Raw genomic sequence first — 10,540 nt, forward strand, 5'->3', positions numbered from 1 at the left:
CCCAGAGCCCCTGCTACAGCCCGTGAATGTGAGCCTTTTTTTTTTTTTTTTTTTTTTTAAGTGCCAGGAGGCTGGGCAGGGCAGCCATGGGGGCTGCGCTGAGCAGACTCAGGTGCTGGTGCTGGCCCTAGCCGGCAGCAGCAGTATGCTGTCATCTTGTATGTAGATCCGGGAGCCTGCATCCCTTGGGAATGCTGCAGGACTGTGCCGGCCTCCTTCCAGGGGGTGCAGGCTCCCAGATCTGCGTGTGGGATGACAGCAGGCTGTCATCCCTCCCCCAGAGCACTGGGATTGGAAGGGACCTCAGGGACAGATCGCAGACCCTGGCTACCTACAGATGTCAATATCAAGAGCAGTTCTTCTGCCCCCTTCCCCCCTCCCTCTTAGTTTTTGTTTCCCTGCAAGCCTGACTCCAAAACATCTGAAATATTTCCAAAATGTTTCAGATGGTTTTGTTTTATTTTGGACATGTTTCAGAGCCTTCCATTTCATTTTGGATTTGGTGTTTCAGGCTCCAAAATGGGCTGAAACACCTCCGAAATGAAACAGCTGCTGAAATTTTGCACAGCCCTAATGTATCTCTTTACCTCTGATTCTTTCAGGGGTAATTCTACACTGGATTGAGTGAAATGCCTTTGGTCTGGTAACTTATATTGTCCAGTCACTATTTTTTATACCAGTGTAATCCTGATTAAACCAATGTAAATGTGTCATTTGTCTGGGTGCTGAGGCCTAACATCCAGATCTATGCTGCAACAAATGATATGGCTTTTCCTAACAAGACATAATCTGTGGGATTTTATTTATTGGTAGATGGTGTTTTCAGTCTAGAACAATGAACAGGAGTTTTAATTCAACTGGATGTTTTTCACAAAGCATTAACAAAATCTACTGTAGGTTCCATAGAAACCATTGCCCTCTATAATTGATATTCAGGATTCCCATCATTGATTCTCATGCCCTTGTCAGAAATACTGGAGAAGCCCAAAGGTTTGGGAAGCTAGTTAGCATTCCTACTGGGAAACAGCTCAGGCCAAGTGCTCAATTTCTAATCTGTTTTCAATTTACACAAAAAGCCCAGAAAACACTAAAAACATTTTTAGTTCCTATTACACGTTTGCCTGTCACAGAGGAACTGTGAGGAACCCTTATTGAGGCTGCCTAGCACCTTCGGTCTTTAAAGATTCTTTCACCTTTTTTTAAATGAGCTCTAACATCTCCATTACTTGCACAAGGTCTTTCATATATATCAAGGTGGAAATTTCTGGGGCTAGAAAAGTGACATCTACTTATGTCCCATAAGATTTTAGATTATACCATTAGCTTCTGAAATCTCTGTCATGAACACTGTCAGCTATCCTCTAGCACCATGACAAAATAACCAAGTGGAAACACATTGATCTCTAACTGCATCTGTGCTGCTGCTACTGCAACAGCTGCATATATGTTGCGTGTGGAACCTAGGAGCAGACAGCCTCTTCATGGATTTGAGCAAAAGCTATGTTCTGCTTATGGTTCTGGACGTGCAATCCAAGCTCTTTGAAGGCACTGCGAGGAAGGAGCTCCACCCACCTTGCAGGAAGAAGAAGAGAGTATGTGCTAGGTCATGCTCCCCTAGCCTCCTTCCAAGCTAAGCAGACTGCCTACAGATGATGTCCCCCCCCAACTCGTCTGAGATGACAGTCTTCTCCTGCCGGCCAATGTGATTAATCTATTCTTGCAGTGGAAATTGCAGAGATCCAGGACACTGGTAAAAGTGAGTACCAGACTATTTTATTTTCCTGTTTACACAAACTGTTCCCCCATAGTATGTGTCTGTCTGTGGCCACCCTAAATCATGGCTCTAAATGTTCACATCTAACATCACATACACTTCTGAAAAGGGAAGGGCATTGAAACTCTTATCCAAATCTTACATTAACAGCTAGATATAACAGGGATGAAATAATGAACACAAAACTAGAATAAAGGATGGGGATAACCTTCAGCCTTATGTCAGTGGTTTATTATGCCTTTAACACACGTGGCTAATAATATTTTGATTTTCTCAAGCTTATTGCTCTGGAGTTTCTTGCTTCTGGGCATGCCATTTGAACATGTGCCCACAACCACAGCACTTGGCTGGGTCAGAGCAGCCCTGGCTGGCAGGGAGCCCCGGGGGTCAGCCTGCCAACTTTGGGCTGTTCCCTCCAGCTCAACATGCTGCAGAGGGGTTGTTTGGGGTATGAGGGTGCCCCTCCTGCCCCAGTCAGCTTGGGCAGTGTCTACATGTGCGCTGCTGTGGATTAAAAAACTGCAGCAGGATAGTACTTGTATTTACGCACAGTGTTTGCTGTGAAACTAATTAGTCTACTCCGCAGTAAACGTCTCATGTAAATGTGCCCTCCGACATGTTGAAAACATGTTGAATTTTTGTAGACCAGGGAAAACAGGTAAGCAGGGATCAAACTGAGAAGGAACAGCCGGGGTAGAGGACTAGCGGTTCCTCAGTTAATATCCTCCCCACTAGCGGTTCCTCAATTAATGGAGCTCACTAGGATACTAACAGGGTGAGATGAGAACCTGAAGTATTAGAAGTTTTGTCATTTATTGTAAGCTTTGCTTTACTAGTATTCATTAGGAAATGAGGTCAGAATGTGACATGAGTGAACTGAAAGTTTTCTACAAATTTATTAAATGCTCCAGAGAAACTGAGAGCTATTTTCACATATGACTTACCTTAACCAGGTAGAGATGGGTTTTGACAGTTCCACAGCTACGTGTAGCAACATGCCAGCATTAATAAACTTAAGAAATAATCAGTCTTCAAAATATAGTTTGTATTATCCAGATACAGGAGAAAATTGTCCAACTTTTTTGTTATGGCCTGTGTAGTAGAACAGCTTGTATAATGGTTCTGATGGGTTAATTTCTATGTGAGCTTACATATCATATTTTTCAACTGTTATAGTTGTTTGCTTATCCTTTTCCTTGTATTTTTGCAATGTCCTGGTGTCTCTCATGCAGTCTGTCAAGGATTTCCTGTTGCAGTATTGTAGGGATAACTAATCTGGATTTCCTCAACAACAGATTTTGGCTTATGGCAAGATCCCAAAGTGTACTCGGTATAGTTTTATAGATATTTCTGACTGTCTGTTTTGTCCAGCCCTCTTTGCAAAAAGTCATGACATGACTAAGTATGTTATCTGCCTCTTGCTTTTCTTTTCAATCTTTGCAGGTGTTTTACTGTATTTGGTGAAGTAGTAAGCATTGTATCTACCTTTTTGTAAGCATCTCCTTTTGTTTACACTGTAGTTGTAGGGTGTTTGGAGAGAGGGTATCAGGTGTGTGAATGTTTTTTCCAGATACACAATCAAGATCTGACACCTTATGAGTCTCATTTAAAAGCATTGTTTGCTGGGTGGGAACTTATCTAGGCATTATTTTTAACCAAAACAAGGCCAATAGTTTGGGATCAATTTTTACATGACATTGTAAACCAACTAGAAAGTTTCTGAAATGTGTATAAGCCCATCTAGTGGGTATTATCTTTCTATTTATGCATAGTGTTGCTCTATATTGGTGAGTGCTCATGAGGCATATGCCATTGTACCATGAAAACAAAAGGACTGCCTCACAGGATGAACCCAAGGTATCAGTTGAAACTGTGGTGGTTTTATTTGGCTTACAGAAGGCAAAAACTGCTGGAGTTCTTATGTCTTGATTTCTTTCCATGAATGCCAGGCTCTGTTTAGTTCCCCTGTACCAGAAATTCTGTGCACTCAAGGTATCTCATAATGCTTTGATTTCTTCACCGGGTGAAGAACTCAATCTTTCAAAGGGTTTGTGGAAGATCAGTAGTAGTGTAGGTTTTGCCAGAACCCAGGTTGAGCATCCAGTTTCATGAAGGTTTTATGCTTGGCTAAGTTCTCCAAGGGTATATCCAATGAATATATCACTCTCTGCAGAATTTTCCTTTGCACTTGATCAAATCTGTCCAGATCTGAGCTTTGTTATTTTGTGGGGGGGCCATAATGATGTCAATATGCCTTTTGGTCAGATTATCTGTTCTGGAAATTGCACCCATCTGCTGATTTCATCTTGGGTAGCAACGGGGTTGACAGGGCAAATAGTTTGTATTTGGAGCAGGCTTATTGAGATATTCTCCCTCATGTCTTTAGTCATTGATGTAATTTTTAGATCTTCTTGTTCTTAAGTTATAGGCAGATGGTAACCTGTTTTATCCCCATAACCAGCTCTTGGGTTCTGATTACATGACCAAGTAGAATTGTTTATAGACCATCTACAACACAGACCTAAAACTTCCCTTTTATATTTAATGGAAACTGGCCTGGGCCTTTTCAGAATTTTATTTGGCTCTTGATGTGTTTGGTGTGTTCACCTGATAAGGAGATTTAGGAGTCAAAGTTATGAGTACTTTTGTCTTTCCCAGGGAGATCATGGTTGTTGCTTTTGATCACATGTAACTGCACAAAGCAATATCTGTTGGGCCCTCTCAAAAGATAGCTGCTACTATGTGCAGATAGCAAACTTCTGCACAGTATGGCAGCCCTTACTGGATAAAGCTGTTTGCTGTTGAAGTGTTTACTATCCCATGAGCATTTTTTCATGCTTTTGTTGTGTTTCTTCTCTCTCTTTTCTTCATGTTAGTATAGGGCTCTCTGGATCTAGTCATCATTTTGATGGTCCAAGTAGGTATTGTTTCTGGGCTTCTGTTGTATTTACCTCTAAGTCTATGGCTTTTGTAGTAGGCTACTCTTCGAAGTTCTTCGCAAGACAAGTTTGTGGCTGACTGGAGGATGGTGGGTGTTTTCACAGTGCCGAATGTGAAGTTAGGATAATTTTGGAGTCTTTCTGAAAGTGCGGTAAGTCTAGCTAGACTTCTTTGCTCTGGTCCCCTGTATCCAACTTTGGGTCTACGACTGTACAGGGAAGTAATATAATAATTTGCTGACTCACCCTTCTCTTGGAAGTAAAATTGTGCTAGCTCAGAAATGACATTATGGCTTGAAATACCTTTTTTCCAGTTCTACTCTGAAGACACTGAACTTTCATGAAAGCAGCACTGGGACTTGTTGAAAGGAAACTGTCCTGTAGTTTAGAGCAAAGTAGTAACTTGTTTCTCTTTGATCACACTCTAAATGAGAAGGCTGATACAAAATTTGGGATTTGCTTACCCCATTTCAGGGCGCTGGAAGTTGACTTTTTCTAGGGATGGTGTTTGGGGGTAGATGTAGCTATCTACAGAACCTGGATCCTTCACAGGGTGATGGTCCTAACTGTAAACAGTGCCAAAGGATTGATTTGGGGGTTGGGGAAGCCTTATTAAATATTGGACAAGGGGATGGGCAGGTGTGGAGGTGATAACTCCTATAGTGCAGCATGTATCACCTCACCCAAATGGATTGCTTGGGAGTGACACGGACCTGTCACACACACAGGGGCATGTTTTCAGGGTGAGTTCAGAAATCAAGACACGCCAAACCCACGCCAAACCCACAATCTGGACTTGATCTCATAAGGTCCCTTCCAGCCCCTAATGTCTACGAAATCTAATGTCTATAATGTCTATGAAGTCTAATGGCTTGTTAAAAAAAATATGATATTTGGCCAGTCTCATGATTCGGGGGGCGTGGAACTTAATCATGTTTTTGAGCTTTGGGGTTAACAGTGTTGAGATCAGAGATCCAGTGAAAGCGAGTGGGGGAGGGGATGTAATTTTATCTTTATTTCCTGTTTACAGACTTTTCTCTCCCATTTCTGAGCCCCCTTGTGGCCACACTGGCTAGTGGCTGTAAAGGTTCCCAAGCACAAGTAGACACCATGCCATCCTCCTGCTTTCTTTTCCATGTACCCTACAGCTTCAAAAGTAAAGGAACCAGAATGCTACAAGCAACCTTGCTGTTGCATAGCCTGGATTCATTTCCTGAACACCATCTAGATAGTGCACTGAATGAAACAGGGAGAAAACGTGACTATGCAATGAAAGATTACTCTAACGGATATATCAAGGGATAAATTAGGGTGTCACAGGCAATCTTAAGTCTGGTTCTTTTTAAGTGCTTAACTATTAAGTGATTGTACTACCAAAACAATGCCCTTTTAATATAAGTTGCTTTTTATGTAAGCTTCCTTATAGAGTTGGTTTGTGTACTACTGCCCTCTACTGGATGTAATAGCTGGACATTTCCATTTTGCTGTGTTTTCAAATGATAAAGGGTTACAATATACAAAATAAAATAAATTGGTTGTAATACAGAAAGCATGTCTCATGAGTCTTTTGCTCATATTCTCATATACATTCAAATATTAATTTGAACTAAATTGTAAATGTACGCACTAGACTTGTGATGTCTGCCTTTATTATAGCTCTCAGAATGTCATATCTGAGGCCTAATCTTCCACTAATGTAGACCTGGATATAAGGGTCTATGCTAGTAGAGCATATTGCAGGGCAGGGGGCTTATATTTTAGCATTTATATTGTACTTGTTAAAGATTGTAAAGAATTTTGAATCTTTGCAGCATCCCTATAAAATAAATAGTTTCTTATTCATTTGAAGAAAGCACTCTGATCTTTGGATAGGAAGTACTGCATAATGAGTGGAGATGGGCTCTGTAACAAGATTAAGCTTGTAACAAGAAGATTAAGCTTTAGGTTGTATACCTTTTCTGAAGCATTGCCATGTGTTTGGAGGAAGAGAAAGATTGGTTTTGTGGTACCTTGATAGTAGAACACAATTTCATTGTTTCAGCATGGCGGAAAATGAATCTGAATGTGATCCCACATCCCTTTCCTAAATGCTGCTTATGAGATGATTATGCAGGGACCTGTTAAATTATAAAAGAGGATGTTGAAACTGTGTGGAAGAAATTCTTTTGAGATTGGCTGTTAAGAAGATGAGATATTATGAACTATAGCAGACTTCTTACTAACTTCTCAAAGGTTAGGCTGCAATTAAATAGTTATATATTAATCAAATGCCTTTTTAAAATCTACTGAGAAACATGTGCTCTTACCTTCTCTAGGGATAAATGATTTGAGTCTCCAAGTATCTTTCACAGAAACGGAATTCACGTTTTAAAAATATGCTTCATATGGAAGGAAGATGTCCCTGTGAATATGAGATCAGACTAGTCATCTCCTCCTTATACAAGGCTGCAGTTAGGAATGGGCCCCGATGAGGGGAAGAGACAGAAGCATCTATATTGGGAAAGAGTATACAGCTGACAGCTTGCTTTTATGGGAACCACATTGTGCTTAAGTTCTGACTTGGGAGAAATGGGCTAAGTTCCTGTATTCTAAAAGGGCAGGCAAGATGCTTTGGGTAGATGTGATATCTTTTATTAGACCTATTGAGTAACTGGAAAAAAGTTTTTAGCAACTACTTTTCCAACTACTTCACTAGTCTGATAAACGATATCACATCTAACCTTGCCTGCAACCAAAAACTCAGCAACATGGATTCTAACAGCACATTTTCCTTTGGAACATTCTAGAAGCATATCAAATAGCTACCAGGTCTAGGCCATTCTTAAAAGAGGCTCTGCCCACATATAATGATAAGTATATCTGATACTTCCTGGTCCAAAGAAAGGAAAGACCCTTATAGAGTGGCCAAGTGAAAGATCAGTGTAAATAAGCTGCCCTTGTGTCTTCTATCAACATGGTTAACCAGCACTTTTCAAAAAGGCGTGATGCAAAATTATATACTGAGACTAAGTAGGATCTGTTGAAACCTGTTATTATCCTAACCAGCTGGTTATCCTAAAAGAGGTCCTCAAATAGCAGGAAGCAGCATCCAGGTCAGTTGTCCAGATCTTCCTAAAATTCCAGTTGACTTTTCAAAGCAAGAGAAATATGCAAGTATGCCTAGGAATCATATCAGTTTCAGTTTGGGAATAATAAAATGTAATATGTGCCACTAACAAAGCACCTTCATGTTTTAACTTTTTTATATAGATCCTCAAGACTGATTGAAACATACAGGAAATGTACTGATAGCATTTGTTCCTTCTCAGAAGAAGCCCAAACTCTAAATATTTAAATAGGGAAAGGACCTTCATATAAGTCTCCTCCTTGCAGTATTAGACATATCTTGATGCCCAGTAGGTGCATCTACACAAGACGTTTACTGTGGAATTGCCTAATTAGCTCTGCAGCAAGGTCTCTGTGCCTACACATGCATCCTATTAGGCCACAGTAAACTAATAAACACTGCTGAAGGTTAGTTTTTGTAAATACAAGTACTATCCTGCAATGGTGTTATTTACTGCACAGTAACACAAGTGTAGATGTTGACCCAGCTCACTGGGGCATGAGGATATTTCAGTGTGGGGGCTGCCTAGGTGGCCAGCCCCACACTGAAGCACCCTCATGCCCTGCCAGCCCCTCCACAGCACGTTGAACCCTGCCAGCCAGGGCTGCTCCAACCTGGCTCAATGTACTAGAGTCCTGGGAGCACATGTAAACGCAGCACCCAAGCCAAATAAACTCTGGCGTGCTAAGCAAAAATTCTTTCCTAGTAATTGCATAGCTCTGTGTAATCTTTGAATCAAAAAACAGCACGCCCTCTCCTGGCCATTACTGACAGGTGCCAATGTACCTGCTAATAGGAACTTCCCCCAAATTCTTTAATATTCTTTAGTAATTAACCCTTTATTTCTTTCTTATTTTCTAACATAATTAATAATGTTTTTTGAGGTCCTAAACTGGGCCTGTGTGATACTCATCATGTGGTGAATATACTCCCTGCTCCCACACCTTCTCATTCTTTATTAGCATTTCTTTGGATGCTGTTACCAGCTTATAATAGAAACTCTAATGATAATTGTTGGAGCTGTTCAATTAACTGTGATTTGCATGGGAAGGGAAGAGAAGTGAACAAGACTTTTTTTTTCTTCTTTAAAACACCCATCTGTATGTATCAAGTCTTTCAGCTGTTTGTCACTGAAGGTGTCAGATCTATGTTAATATTCTTGTGATTATTTTAATTTCAAAAACATTCCTCTTTAATACCAAAATTTGTATCTAGGGATTAGGGGCTGCTTGGATGGGACTGGTCCTCTGAACCTCTCAGTTTAGTTTCCATCTCTGCCAGACATCCTCAGTGAATCTATGCAAGTCAAAATCCTTGTCCATAAAATGATGACATTTCCAAACAGTGTGAAGAGGCTTTCTGGAAGACATGTTCATTAGTACATGTGTGGCACTGATAGGAGATGGGTGGATGCTGCATTGGAACTTACATATCAGTTGTTTTTGCTTTCCACCATTCTATGTTTCTGGGTTTCGGTTACCAGCTACTATGCACTTAAAACAGTGATTCTCAACCTTTTAGACCTGAGGCACCCCTCAGAAAATGCCTGCTTGAGGTTTTCACTAGGGTTGCTAATCCTCTAAGGTTGCCCTGGAGTCTCCAGGAATTAAAGATAAATCTTCAGGAGACTGCTGAGAGTCACCTGGGAGATAAATTATAGGGCATTCATTAAAATAAAAATTAAAAGTTGAATCTGAATTATACAGTTTCCAGTATGATTTTAAAATATAATAGTAATGTGCATTTTCCTTCCTGACCTAAAGTATTGAATGTCATTACATCATGTGATGAAACCTCCTGGACTAGATTCAAATAGAGTTAGCAACCCTAGTTTTCACTTGTTTTTTGACTACAGAAAAGTAATACAGCATTTCTGCTGCAGGGAAAGATCATAACAGCTCAGAACATTTTTAATACTTGGGACTCCATAGAAATGCTTCAACTTTGACCCAGTGCTCACTCCACTCACTGTGAGCAATATGGGTTTATCTTGTGAATCAGGCTGGCACACCTAAGAGGGCTAACATAGTATGGCACCCTTGAAAGGATCTCAAGGCACCCCAAGCATACCACAGCCTTCTGCTTGAGAATCACTGCTTTAAAATGTCAGAGAGGACACACGGTCAGATCAGAGCACTGGCACTAGAGCCCCTTCTGCCAGGTGCAGGATGACAGTAACAAGGGCCAAGTTCAGTTTTAGGGTTTTTACACTAATTCTTGCAGAAACCAGGGAAAATAAATCTCCCTGGGTGTTCCCATGTGAACAGATTTCCCCACTGGCAAGCAATGTTATGTTGTCACAGGGTTTACTGAAGGGGAAGGTAAGTGGGCAAAGGAACAATGTTTGGATGCCCTTAACAGCCAGCAACCACCTCCACCAGCTCCTAACAGTGGCGCACAGTGAGTCACCGAGTTCACTGTCCTGAATCACCTGGTCTGAGTCACCTGGTGAACTCAGGAGCCTGTTCAGCTGCCAGGGCAAGCCCATAGCTGAACAGCCACTAGTTGAGGATCCAGGTGTAGCTATGCCTGTGTTTTTACCATGGGCATTTCCCAGGTTTCTGGGCATTGGTTGTCCTGACCCCCCTTCCTGCTGCCTGGTAGGATGTTTTTAAGCCTCCCTGCTAAGCATCAAGTAGCCAGGGGGTGACTCTGATGGGGTGAGCCACTGCTGCTGCTGGGACCAAGGCTGGAGCTTCCAGGGGAGGGCGCCTTGCCCCT

The sequence above is a fragment of the Crocodylus siamensis genome, chromosome 4, assembly GCF_052110815.1.
Source record: "Crocodylus siamensis isolate JL-2025a chromosome 4, ASM5211081v1, whole genome shotgun sequence".
In the NCBI taxonomy this organism is placed as follows: domain Eukaryota; kingdom Metazoa; phylum Chordata; order Crocodylia; family Crocodylidae; genus Crocodylus; species Crocodylus siamensis.